The following is a 12,735-nucleotide window of genomic DNA, read 5'->3' as shown; positions in this document are numbered from 1 at the left end:
AAATGGAGACTAAAACCACTATATATGAAACTTTTGATGGAAATCAGACAGACACACACACACCAAAATATAGAGTGATTATTTACAAAAATTGATAATTTTTGATAGCTCATTGAATTTTTAATGATTTGTAGGAAATTTATATTTTTCTTAGATTAGTGAATCACTTTGAATATGCAGCTTTTTTCTAAAAATTTGTCTTTTATTTCACAGAGAGATAATATTTAATTATTATATTATGTGACATACATTATTTATATGTTATAATCATATTATTATAAAATATAATTATATATTATAAAATTAAATATAAGACAAACTGTTATGGCTATCCTGATTTGAAGCACTTAATATCACTTAGGAATCCTCTTTCCAAAAATATTTAACCTGAATTTAATCAATTTAGTCTAGATTACATAGTCTTCTGGGCATTTAGAAACAGATGACAACACTGAAGGAAACAGAGAAGTCTAGAATGTGAATAATTTTAGAAGATAACTGTCCTGGGCTCTTTAGAAATCAATGGCATAAAATAGTAGGGTGATATCATCAACTTAAAGGACACAAAACGAATGAAGAAATAAGTAAGCAAACCCTGGGGTAATCATTGATGTGATCTAATTAAAAAATTAATTAAAAGATATCCTTGGCGAAATTTAAAAGTATGGATTGGGAACACTAAATAATAAAATGAATTTATTGTTCAATTTCTTAGATTCAAGTTTTGCTTTTTAAGAAAAAAGTTGGGTTATATCATGCAGCACTTGATGGTGAGTTTTATTTTCATGTGCATAGAAATCATGCAAGTATGCATAAACACATAAACACCAAAGGATCTATCCACCCATCAATACATCATATTTAAATATTACTGTTGATTCATTTTCCAAAGAGCTAACATGTTGTTTGTTTCATCTGTAAATAATCTTCAATGAGTAGTTAATATTACTCAAATTGGACTACGCATTTAAATAACTGGAGAACCTAAAATGACATAAATGGCAATTTAAAAAAAAAAAAAAAGAACTAAGCCTAGATTTCACATCAGAGATTCTAATTTAAGTGGCTCTGTTTATGGCTTAAGTATCTATGTTTTTGAAAGCTTTCAAAATGATTCTAATGCCCAGTCACTGCACAGGTTCAATAAGAATCTGTGCTCTGGGCTTCAGAGGACTATGATGTACTGCTTGGGAGAACAGGAAGAGAGTGCTGATTCATCCATCCTAATGTACTTAATCTTTAATTTTCTAAGAGTTTTTGGACAACTTAACCAAATCATTACATTTAAATTTTTTTCCTGCCAAAATATTTGGAAATTTATATGTCAATTTATATATTACCTAAAATATTTAAATGATGATATTACTATGTGCCGCATGTAGTGAAAAATTATAATTCTACTGAGAGTCTAGAGAAAAGGAAAAGCACTTAGATTTAGAGATCAATGGCCTCAGGTCAACAAATCAGGGAAATCAACTCTAAGAGTTTGGTATTACTTAACTTCCTTTGTTTCAGTTTGTTTTGTTAAAAGTTATGTGATAAAAAAGATCACATTGTTTTTCAAATTAAGATGAAAATGTATACAAAGCATTTAAAATACCTAGTTAGAATTCAGTAAATGTAGTTAATTACTCATATTATTTCCTAGAGTAGCAAGTTTTAATGCATAGCAGGACAGGAGGGTTTGGTAATTATTTGGTCTCCATATTGTTACAGATAATTCATTTTACTATATTTGATTCCAGTGAAGAATGAAAAATCTGTAGTTTCTCAGAAATTGAAAATGTCAAGCTGTCTTGTAACCTATACACAAGTTCGTCATGTTTCAAATTCAGTGAAATTTGGTGTTTCCCTCTAACCTTCAGTTTTTGGCAAAACCCGTCAGAATGAGATCCTTAAGTTATTTTCTTTTTAAATTTATTTATTTGCTCTAATTTGTTATACATGACAGCAGAATGCATTTCAATTCGTAGTGCACACATAGAGCACAATTTTTCATGTCTCTGGTCATTCACAAAGTGGAGCCACACTATTTGTGTCTTCATACATATACTTAGGGTAATGATTTGTGCACATTGAAATAAATATGTCTTGAGAGTCACTAAAACACGTTGGATACTTAAGATCTAAGTATTGTGTATGGTCCTTCCCAGGAGTTCCGGTTCTGCTGTGCTCATGTAGATTTTTACCTTTGACCTATCCTCATTTATCTCCAGTCTCATTAAATATCCATCAATCTCTTTTCTTCACATTAATAACTGTATCTATCTCTTTTCATTTCTCATTTTTTCTTATGATATTTATTTAGTCAAATTTAAGCTGTGATGGTAATTTAAGTGTCTCTAATGCTATCTGGTTTATTTTAAATTAGTATTACACATACTACACTTTTTTGTGACAATTTTAGTATTTGTTTTACAGATATTGCTGTAAATATGATTTATATGTCACTGCCTCCTCTCACATATACTCCACCTAACCTCATTTACATTCTTCTTTGTTTCATGCTTCCTGCGTATTTTGTTTTGTTCTTTATGTGCAGTTCACTTTGTCCTTTTGCTTGGTTCCTAAACAGTGTTATCACTATCAGGGAGCCCACCAAATCCTGCATAATGAAGTATTTTCCCACTCTATTAGTATATTTCTAAAGTAAAAAAGATCACTACTAATGAAACCTAATACTGATGAAATATGATTTCTTATTGATTCAACTACCACCTGCACATCTGGTGTATTTTTCTGGGCTCCTCTGCACTGTTTGTTTAACTCACAGGATAAGCACTGCTCATGGAGGATGTGTCTTCTTCAATGCTTTAAACAGTCCCAAAATACAAAGCTGGCATTGAAGATTAGTTCAAAAAGATGATGTAGCAAAATCTACATAATGTGATCATATACAGTTGCGAGAGTTTTGTATTTTGATTTGGGAGTATGGAAAGGAAAAAACTGTATATACACTCTATAAATAAATGACAAAATTACATTTTGGAAGGCATTTTAAGAAGCATTAAGACTTTAATTTATAAAAAAAGGATGAAATCAAATTACCTATTAGTGTAAGAAGAAAGAAAAAATCTGTTTTAGTAATTTTTTTCCAAGTCATTCTCTTGGTTCTGGAAAAGAGATTTTAATCTCTAAGCTGGAAAAGGAGCTTTGGATCAGGCTAATAATTAAGTTGAAAAATCAACAAAAGAAACTTTAAAATGCAAGTATATGTACAACTTCTAATGGGCTTTGTTCCAAAAATCTTTCAATATTTTTAAATTGTCAAATAAAAACATTGAAGAATTTAAAATAAAGGAACATGGACAAATTTGAGCTACCAAAAAAATTCAAATTATATACTATTCACTTAAAGAAAAGTAAAAAATTTTAAATAAAAGTACATTGTAATTTTATTTATCATAGTGGACAATTGTTTTTCCAAGAAAGAAAAGACTGTTATTACCATGTCATAAAAATGCAAGCCTAAAACACACTCTGAGTCATCTCTCCTCTCTTATATCTGTGGTTTAACCTGAAATATTCATTTTCTTCTGCATGCATCTTATTAAAGATAGAGATGATTTCATTAAATTTGATGTATGATTTGCTTTATGTGATGTAAGTTCTCTAGTTATTTTTATGTTACTGACACATGTACATATATCTAATGATAAAATTATAATTTTTTAACTACTAGGGTATATCAACTATCACTTAAAGAAAACATGATATTTTTATATTTTATTTTACTATGTACATTATTTAAACAGAGGCCAGAAAGCAATAATCAATATTTGTTTTCCACTCATTATATGTCAGAATGTGCCTTATTTTCTCCATTTAAATTCACTTAACTCATATAATAAACCTGTGAAGCTTATATTATTGCTACTTGCTTCTCAGGAATAAGGAAACACAAAGACAAGATTTTACAGACATGGAATAAGAAAAGAAGCTATTCCTATTTTTTATATGAACATCATTAGGTAAATTCACAAGGCACTCTCTCCATTTCTATATTCATAATAAAAGAATCATAATTCTAAGAAACACATTATAAAATGAAGTAAATGTGAGTCTTGTTGGGTTTTGAATGAATAGACTAGGAAATTAAGTAAATTTTTAAAAATAGAAATTTTTTAATGAATAACCTGGACTTTTTTATATTTAATTCATGATTCGGACAAACATGGAGGAATAACTTCCAATATTTACAAAGTTTTAGGAAAAATACCAAGAAAATATATAGCATTTTAATAAATACACTAAAAATAAAAGGATTATTACTCTAATTCACAAATGAGGAAGAAGAACTTCTGAAAGACTAAATGGATTGGGAACTAAAAGTCTGACTCTTAATGTGCCTTTTTTTCACTAAATACATTTTTTTCCTGAGGTCAATGAAATAGCTCTCTATATGTTCAGGGACAAAGAAAAATACTGTTTCCTCAGTCAGGTAGGTGGTTGTGATGAGGTGAAAGCTGTCATCTAAGAATGCATATGTTGAAGTCAAACCCCAGTACCTCACAACATGACTATATTTGGGCATAGGGTATCTTACGTAATGAAGTTAAAATAAGGTCATTACAGTAGGTCCTAAACCAATATGATTAGTGTCCTCATAAAAAGAGGGGGTACCAAGACAGAGACATACTAAGAAAGCTCACAAGAAGAAACAGGGGAACAATGACAATCTGTAAGCCAGGGAGAGATGCCTCTAAAGAAACCAGCCATCTTGATCTGAAACTTCCAGTCTCCAGAATAATGAGTAAATAAATATCTATTGTTTTTTCTTACCCCTGGAAGCAGAAAAATTTCCAAAACACTTAACAAAATAACTAATCTCAGCTTAAATATCCTGTGGTGAAAGAAAATAACCAGTATGGAGGTTCTTCATAAAACTAAAAATAGAACTGCCATATAATCCAACTATCCCATTCATTGGTATTTATTCAAAAGAATTGAAGTCAGTATACTTTATGGATACCTGTAAACCATGTTTATTGCAGCACAATTCACAATACTCAAGTTAGGACTCCTCCTTGGTGTCCATCAACTGGTAAATGGATAGAGAAAATATAGTGTGTATATATACACAATGGAGTTTTATTCAGCCATAAAGAAGAAAATTTTGTTATTTTCAAGAAGATAGATGGAATTGAAGAGCACAATTTTGAATGAAATAGAATCATAGAGAAAAGAAACATTTTTTTTCTCATATGTGAAAGCTATAGTGGGAAACTAAAAATTTTTTAAAAAGTGATGCAATGAAAGTAGAAGGTAGACCTCTAAAGTAGAGGTAGAGCATCAGGGGAGGGAGGAAAACAGGATGGGAGGTACTGGAGAGTGACACTGATCAAATTATGTATGTGTGTATTCAAATATATATGTAAAAATACCAATTTATATAGAACCCACCATTCTATATAAATAGTATGCAGCAATAAAAAAGTAAATGAAATTACTTCAAGATTCAAGCTTTTTGTGTGTGTGTGTGTGTGTGCCAGCGATTAAACCCAGGGGTACTTAACTACTGGGCCACATCCCCAGCCCTTTTTGTATTTTTATTTAGAGATGGGATCTCACTGAGTTGCTAAGTGCCTCACCAAGTTGCTGAGGCTGGCTTTGGACTCTCAAATTCTCCTGCCTCAGCCTCAAGTCGCTGGGATTAAAAGCATTAGCCACCAAGCCCCACTTCAAGCATATTTTCAATACTAATTGAGTCATGAAATACATTTATTATGTTGAAAATATATTTTAAGTGAAATAATGACTAAAATAGAATAAGATACATATATAATACACATAGTACAAATAATACTGTTTTGTGAAATTATGTGTATTTGCCAGGTATATTGTAAAATTTTATTTATATATATTAATATATAAAAATTAGTATATAAAAGTTTCAAATCTATTGAACCAAAGAAATGATTTTGAAATATATATCCCATCAGGTCTTCATTTACTCTGAATAATCTTATTTGCAATGTTTTACCCAATGTTCCATAATCTGCCCACATTGTACCTCATCTGTGACACTCTACATTCCATGCAACCTTATTTCTCTCTCTGACATGATTCTAGGTACAATGATATTCTTGCATTTGCTCAAATTAGTCAATTCCGCTTCTGCCTCAGAACATTTTTACTTTCTGGTCTTCTACCTGGCCTTTCCTTTCCACAGAATCACAGAGATCACTTTCTTGGCAAGCTTTAGCTCTATGCTTAAACATCACTTCATCATATAAGCATTCTGGATCATTCTGTATAAAATTAACACCCACACTAATCTAACACTATTTCTAATAACCTATTTTATTGATCTTATTGCACATTACGAATATTAATCTTATTCATCTGGTCATTTGGCAGGAAACTTCATAAGACTTTTTCAGATCTGAGGATCCTACATAGCTATACAAGTTAAAGCATGTTGTAGGTCTTTGATAAATTATTTGTTAAATGAATGAATGTCATTCCTCTTCTCAAAGTCCTCCCCATAATTTCATATTATACCCAAAATAAGTGTGTCAGGAGGTAGGTAGTGATTTTCCAGTTTTATTACAGTTGGTCTATAAAGATCTAGTCTTCCCCAACTTATTTTATACAGTTCTACACTGTTGTCCTCTACATGTAATTTCTCAAGAGTAATAAACATATTCCTTTCTGAAATACTTTGCACCTGCACATCTTCTGTCTAGAAAGCTCTTCCTTTATATATGCATATGCTATTTTCTTCATCTTATTCCAGTTTCCACCAGAATGGCATATCCTCACTAAGGCCCACTGGAGGTCTGGGCAGACCACAGGGACCATTACTCACAATTCCATAGCACACCTCACCACTTTTCATCCTGCTACAACATACACACCACACTCAAAGCTGCCTTCCCTTGTCAGGATATGATCTCTGAAACAGTAGTATCATTCACTGTTCACTGTTGTATCTCCAGCAACTACAAGGCATCCTAATATACAATAGGGGTTACTGGATCTCTTACCAATAATTGAGACCTACTTTATAGGAATGTTCAGGTAACTAAGTGATAGAAGAGGTCATGGTATTAATATAAAGCACATAATCCAGTACCTAATGATATAATAAACATTTATTTAATATTAATAGTAACATAATATTTACTATATATCATTCAATTTTCTATGTTTTCCTCTTTTAAACTTCCTTGAAATTCTATTGTATGTATAATAATCGTATTATTATCATCATATAGATGTGGAAAATAAGACACATATTAACTTGCTCCAAATCTCAGTTAATAAATGGCAATACTAGGAGTTGAATTCAGGTTATCTGGCTCCAAAATCTATGTTTTTTTCCATCATGTACATTGCTTCTTCAGTAATAATAACATTTTCATTATTATTACTATTACTAGCATCATTATTTCAGGAATATAATCTTCGAATAGACTTCTATTGGTTATCATGCATATCACTGAAGCACATTCAGAAATTTGGAAATCTAAGAATTGGTGACCACCAGAAAGACAAAGTTTCTTTCATCAGTTTTAGATTTCATTACATAGTCATCTTCATATTTCACCTATCATTATTGTAATCAGTTCTTGGAATCTGTGATCCACAAGCAATCAGTGAGTACATTATCTGTCACTAAACAATCTATCTCAGGTGCCTGGAGTAGGGTTGATATAACAGCAGTGGTCTTCGACATTTGTGGGAAAAATAAGGCAAGAATAAACAGATGTGTGAATGAAGTTTGTGACAGTAGAATGATGATTACTCTAGAATTTTCACTTGGTGTATTCTTTCAGCATTTCACATAGTAGTGTTTCTTCATTGTGGCATTTTAACGTGCCAATAAATTCAGGTTGTTTAATGCTGGAGTAAGGCTGCAGCAAAATAACCAGGGGGTGAGGAACAACTTGTGTACATTGATACAGCAGGAGTGGGAGCCGTTTATTGTAGGACAGGAGCGGTATATATACATTCCACACAGCTTATCTTAATTAACATAAACTCAATACAGCAGTCAACCAATAAGGAATCTCCACACTTAATGGCTCGCTGGTGCTACTTCACAAACCACTCCTTCTGGCAAAATGCCAGGCGCCATCCTGACTTGTTTACAGACTCTTAACAGTTTAATCCTAAGGTTATATGTGACACTGGAGCTCTCATCATTCTGAATCTCTGATGGAAGCCTTAGAATTTCCACTATCTTGCCTTCTAGGTTCTCATCATTCTTCCCACTAAGAAACATGGCACCAATGTTAACCATTGACCTCTGAGTTCATTTCAATGACACGGTCCATCCCATATTAATGTTAAACACTGGTTGGTAGAAACACTTAATATAAATATATACACTAAAATGTTACCATCATTTCCCCTCAAAGGGCTGTATTTGAGGAGCTGAGAGACTGGGAGACAAGAGAAGAATGGTAATAACTCAGAGTGGCCTTTGCCCTCAGTGATGAAACAAGAATGAAGTCACAATACACTTTTTTTTTAATATTTATTGTTTAGTTTTAGGTGGATAAAATATCTTTATTTTACTTTATTTTTTTATGTGGTGCTGAGGATTAAACCCAGTGCCTCACAGGTGCTAAGTGAGGCTACCACTTGAGCCACAACCCCAGCTTCACAATACACTTTTTTAAAAATTTTTTTAGGTGTTGATGAACCTTTATTTTATCTATTTATTTATATGCGGTGCTGAGAATCGAACCCAGTGCCTCACACATCTAACACTGAACCACAACCCCAGCCCCACAATACACTTTTAAAATAAAGTAGGAGACCATAATATATAGCCAAGAATTATAAAAATTCCTAAATATATTCTGTTATCTATTTTAAAAAGAAGTACAAGTGCAATGGAATGTAAATAAACTATTCTTCATTGTGACCCAGAATCCTGACACCATCAAAAGATAAAATAATTTCTAATCAATACATATGCTTATTTTCTCCTTTTAAACAATTATGGAAGTAAGGATGATCTAAATTCAACTCAATTTACAAGTCAGAAAAGACTGTGTTATGCCAAATTGAAGAAGTCTCATACAGATGCTCACTTACTTAAACCACAATAAAGTTGTGACTAATTATACAAAAATTGTAATCACTTGCTTTGTTTAGATACAGAAATGAACAGAAAACAAATTAAATAATTTATTTTTTCAGATAAAAGATTTGAAGTTTGAGAAGATTTTATAGATTATTTTTATAAACATTATATAGATAGATGTAGGTTTATATTTGGTGACTGAACAAATTGTACTAAAGATGAAATGCATAATCAATACCTCAGAGTGGACAAGCAAAGATTTATTGGAGTAGATACTAATTTTTTTATCATATTTAACATACTTGGAGTATGCCTGAGTCTAATTTAGAGTTGAATCAAGAGATAGCAATCACACTAAAATTTTAATAAGGAGCCCTTAGTATAAAGGATTATAACTAGAATGAAAGGTAGTTCACTATTAAAAGAAATAGAGTAATGTTTCTGTGCTACAGAGGTATCAAATCAGAGTTACTGCCTATAAGCTGAGGGAGAAAGAACAAGGCAAGTGTTTGCAGATTTAGAAGAACCTTTCCTCCTACCCCACCCCTCCACCCCTCATGCACAAACATACCACCATTGAGTTTAAGACCTGCGCATCTCCGGAGAGGTTGTGATTACCACCAGACCTCTCATGATGGTTAAATTGCTATAGTGTAAGGGCCCCAGAAGGTAGATGTGGCCCTGGCAAGCAGAGAATCTTCACAGAGGGTGTCACCTATAGATGAAGTGAACAGTATCAGGTCCCTTACACAACAGTATGCTGAGTGTCAGAGGAAGAATATGGAAGCAAGTAGAAGCAAAATCCTATCCTTACAGTATCTCTCCAACTCCTTAAATGGTAAGGCCTAACATCCATTCAGCTGGCAAAGGAGAAGTGTCTACAGTGTCCAGCTTTGACAACACAAGGGAGGAAGCAGAAGGGTAGATGTGGAGAGGAACCAATATCTAGCACGCTTGTACCTGCCCCATCATTGAGTGTGGAAACCAATACTGAAACAGACTGAATGAAGATATGGACACTCTAAAACTGAGAGCAGCTTCCTCATGCCAAGAGTGAAGACTGAAGAGTTGTCCCCACACTGGCCTGACAGATGCCAAGGAAGCTAATAATGGAGACTACCCCCTGCCCAGGCTTGTCTAGCACAGCTAACACAATATGTATATTTCCTGGCTTTTGATTTTGTAAATTGTAACCATTTCTGTGGCATCAGTAGGATAAGCAATCTAACTGCTTTCCCCCAGGTTGAACAAGCTGCAAAAAAACCACAATTTTCTCTTTTCCACATATTGCATATTTCTTACATGAGCAGACAGCTAGATCTACTCAGTCAGGATCCTGGCAGTCCCTGTGTTAGGCTACACATAATAATACAGGCATAAACTGTATAAGGTCATCTTTTTATGCTTACAATCACAATTTATAACTTCTTTATTCCTATTTCTAAATTTGGTTACCTAATGTATCAGTCTGAGGTTAAGTATTGAAGTATATGTAGATAAAGTGCATAAAACCTGACACACACAAATAACTGAATGAACTTACCCCAAATGGTACATGCATGTAACCACCATCTAAGGCAAGAGATACTCTATTACTGACACCCTCCAATTCTCATTCTTGTTTTTCCCCAGGGATACTTATTCATTTTTAAATATTCCCCTAAAGTATTTACTGGTTCACATGCATATTTAGTATGACTAATAGAAAGCACAATGACAAATGATGCATCATTACATAATGGAGGATAAGCAAGCAAGAAGGTACTTTAAATTTAAGACCTATTTAATCTTATCATTCTATATTTTTAAAGTTATCCAAGCAATCTTTAGAAATCCCTGTGCTACTCTTACTTTTGTATGAGGATGCAATAATCAACAATGTCTTTTTTATTCCACAGGGAAAGAAATGAAATATAAATAATACACATCTCCAAATATCCCTTTGAGTTTTTTCCCATAGATATAGAGACAGAGTTCAAATTTTTGAGAATAAGTTTTTTTTTCCACTGCTATCAAACTGTCATCTAATGGTAGAAAATGCTATATACATTTCATAAAATGACACCAACACAAACAACAATAAAACATCTAGCAATGATTTGGGTTACTAAATAATCTAAATGCATGTGAAAAAGAGAATTTAAAGTATACAACATATTTTGTTCCTCAGAACTCATAGCATTTAACATGTTAACAAATATGGAATGTTTATATTTTAACATTTCATTGAGAGTAGTAGAAGAAAAGTTATATGGTAAGCAGAAAATGTCTTATTTTTTTCTTGCTATATTTTAAGATGACATTTGGATTTGGGATCTGTTGAAACTTTTTCAGTTGAATAAATCTGACCAGTTATTCAGTTTGGACTCGGTAATCCTGGAGACTCACGAAATCTGATATTGCAAGATGTTCTTATTCTTTTGTATTTATAGATTTTTAATAACCTCCTTTAACATGTTTCATTATTATTTGCATGTAAAATTTAAAAATCAACTATCATATTGAAGGCTGAAAATTTAACTACCTAATTTATTTTTTTCCTACCAGATTTCCATTACAAGTCAAAAGTCTTTGAACTTATGATTAGGCTCCATAGCCTCAAGGTTGTGAGTGTTTTTCCAGAAGGTTTTCAAAAAAAATTTTTTTTAATGCCTGCCTCCTTCACTGGATTCAGTTCAAAATATTCTAATGGAAAGCATACTTTAAATAACCTTGATTCCACATTTTTAATATGTTATTTTATTTTATTGCTCTTCCCTAAGTAAGAGCACTTAAAATCAACATATTTTTTAAAAGTTTTATATTTGGGAATAATTTGTTGGGTCTTTGTTTCCTGTTATAATGGGCTTTCAAAGACTAAGCAAATTTGCAGATTTTCCAAACAAACACATCTGTACAGGACAGTGTGCTATTAGAAGGTTCCTGTTAAATAATACAATGTGAAGTCTTTCTGGAGTACCCATTTGTTGCATAGAATGTGAGGAAGATTGCCAACGAGTTCATTTTAGAAAACAACTGCTTTGCAGTAAAAAAAAAAAAAAAATAGATTACTACATAAACCATTTTTATTCTTAATCCTGTTGGACTTGGGTGTATTTTCTTGCATTTATACAAAGGGAAATGATGTCAGGAGCTGACCTCTTATTTTCAAAGACAAAGGTTCTTTTTCTAGCTTATATTTACTTTGAATTGTTTCAGTGAATTAGCGCTTCTTATAATTCCATTAAATGCACATGTTTAAAGTACTTAAATGTTGTATTTAAGGTTCATCAGCCTTATGCATAACACTCAGCCACACTCCTCCTATTTCCTTCTCCTTTCCTTGGGAAGGATATGTGGTCACATGTACTCCTACACACATAACCCTGATCCGGGTCTCTTCGTTCCATCTCCCATCTATTTTTTTATTATTATTCCAGGTTTCTTCCTCTTCCTTCCTTCTTCCCCACCCACTCAACCCAACCACCCACTGGAATCCTGAGTTCTGTTCTTCAGTAGTTTTGCAAAATTAGTACTTTCCCGTGGTTCCCCTCAGAACTACTTTGGCATGCCTTAGCTCTCCACAGAGACCACTTGCTCACCTTAGTTCTACAATCATCCTTAACTCCCACTTATCCCTATAGAAATTCAGACCCAGACCTGGTTCTTGCTTTTCCATTTCCCTTTTCAAAGCAAAATATTTCTTTGGAAGGTAC

At 32.6% G+C, this 12,735-nt stretch overlaps 1 protein-coding gene across 6 annotated transcripts in view; it reads right to left on the bottom strand.

Annotated features, from left to right (window-relative positions):
* Agmo (alkylglycerol monooxygenase) overlaps positions 1 to 12,735 on the bottom strand; it is a 325,071-nt gene that overhangs the window by 300,156 nt on the left and 12,180 nt on the right. The gene's annotated exons all lie outside the window — the stretch shown is intronic.

Source organism: Ictidomys tridecemlineatus, chromosome 2, assembly GCF_052094955.1.
Source record: "Ictidomys tridecemlineatus isolate mIctTri1 chromosome 2, mIctTri1.hap1, whole genome shotgun sequence".
In the NCBI taxonomy this organism is placed as follows: Eukaryota; Metazoa; Chordata; class Mammalia; order Rodentia; family Sciuridae; genus Ictidomys; species Ictidomys tridecemlineatus.
Note: the sequence above shows the minus strand (reverse complement) of the source record. Positions and strands in the feature narration are given on the sequence as shown.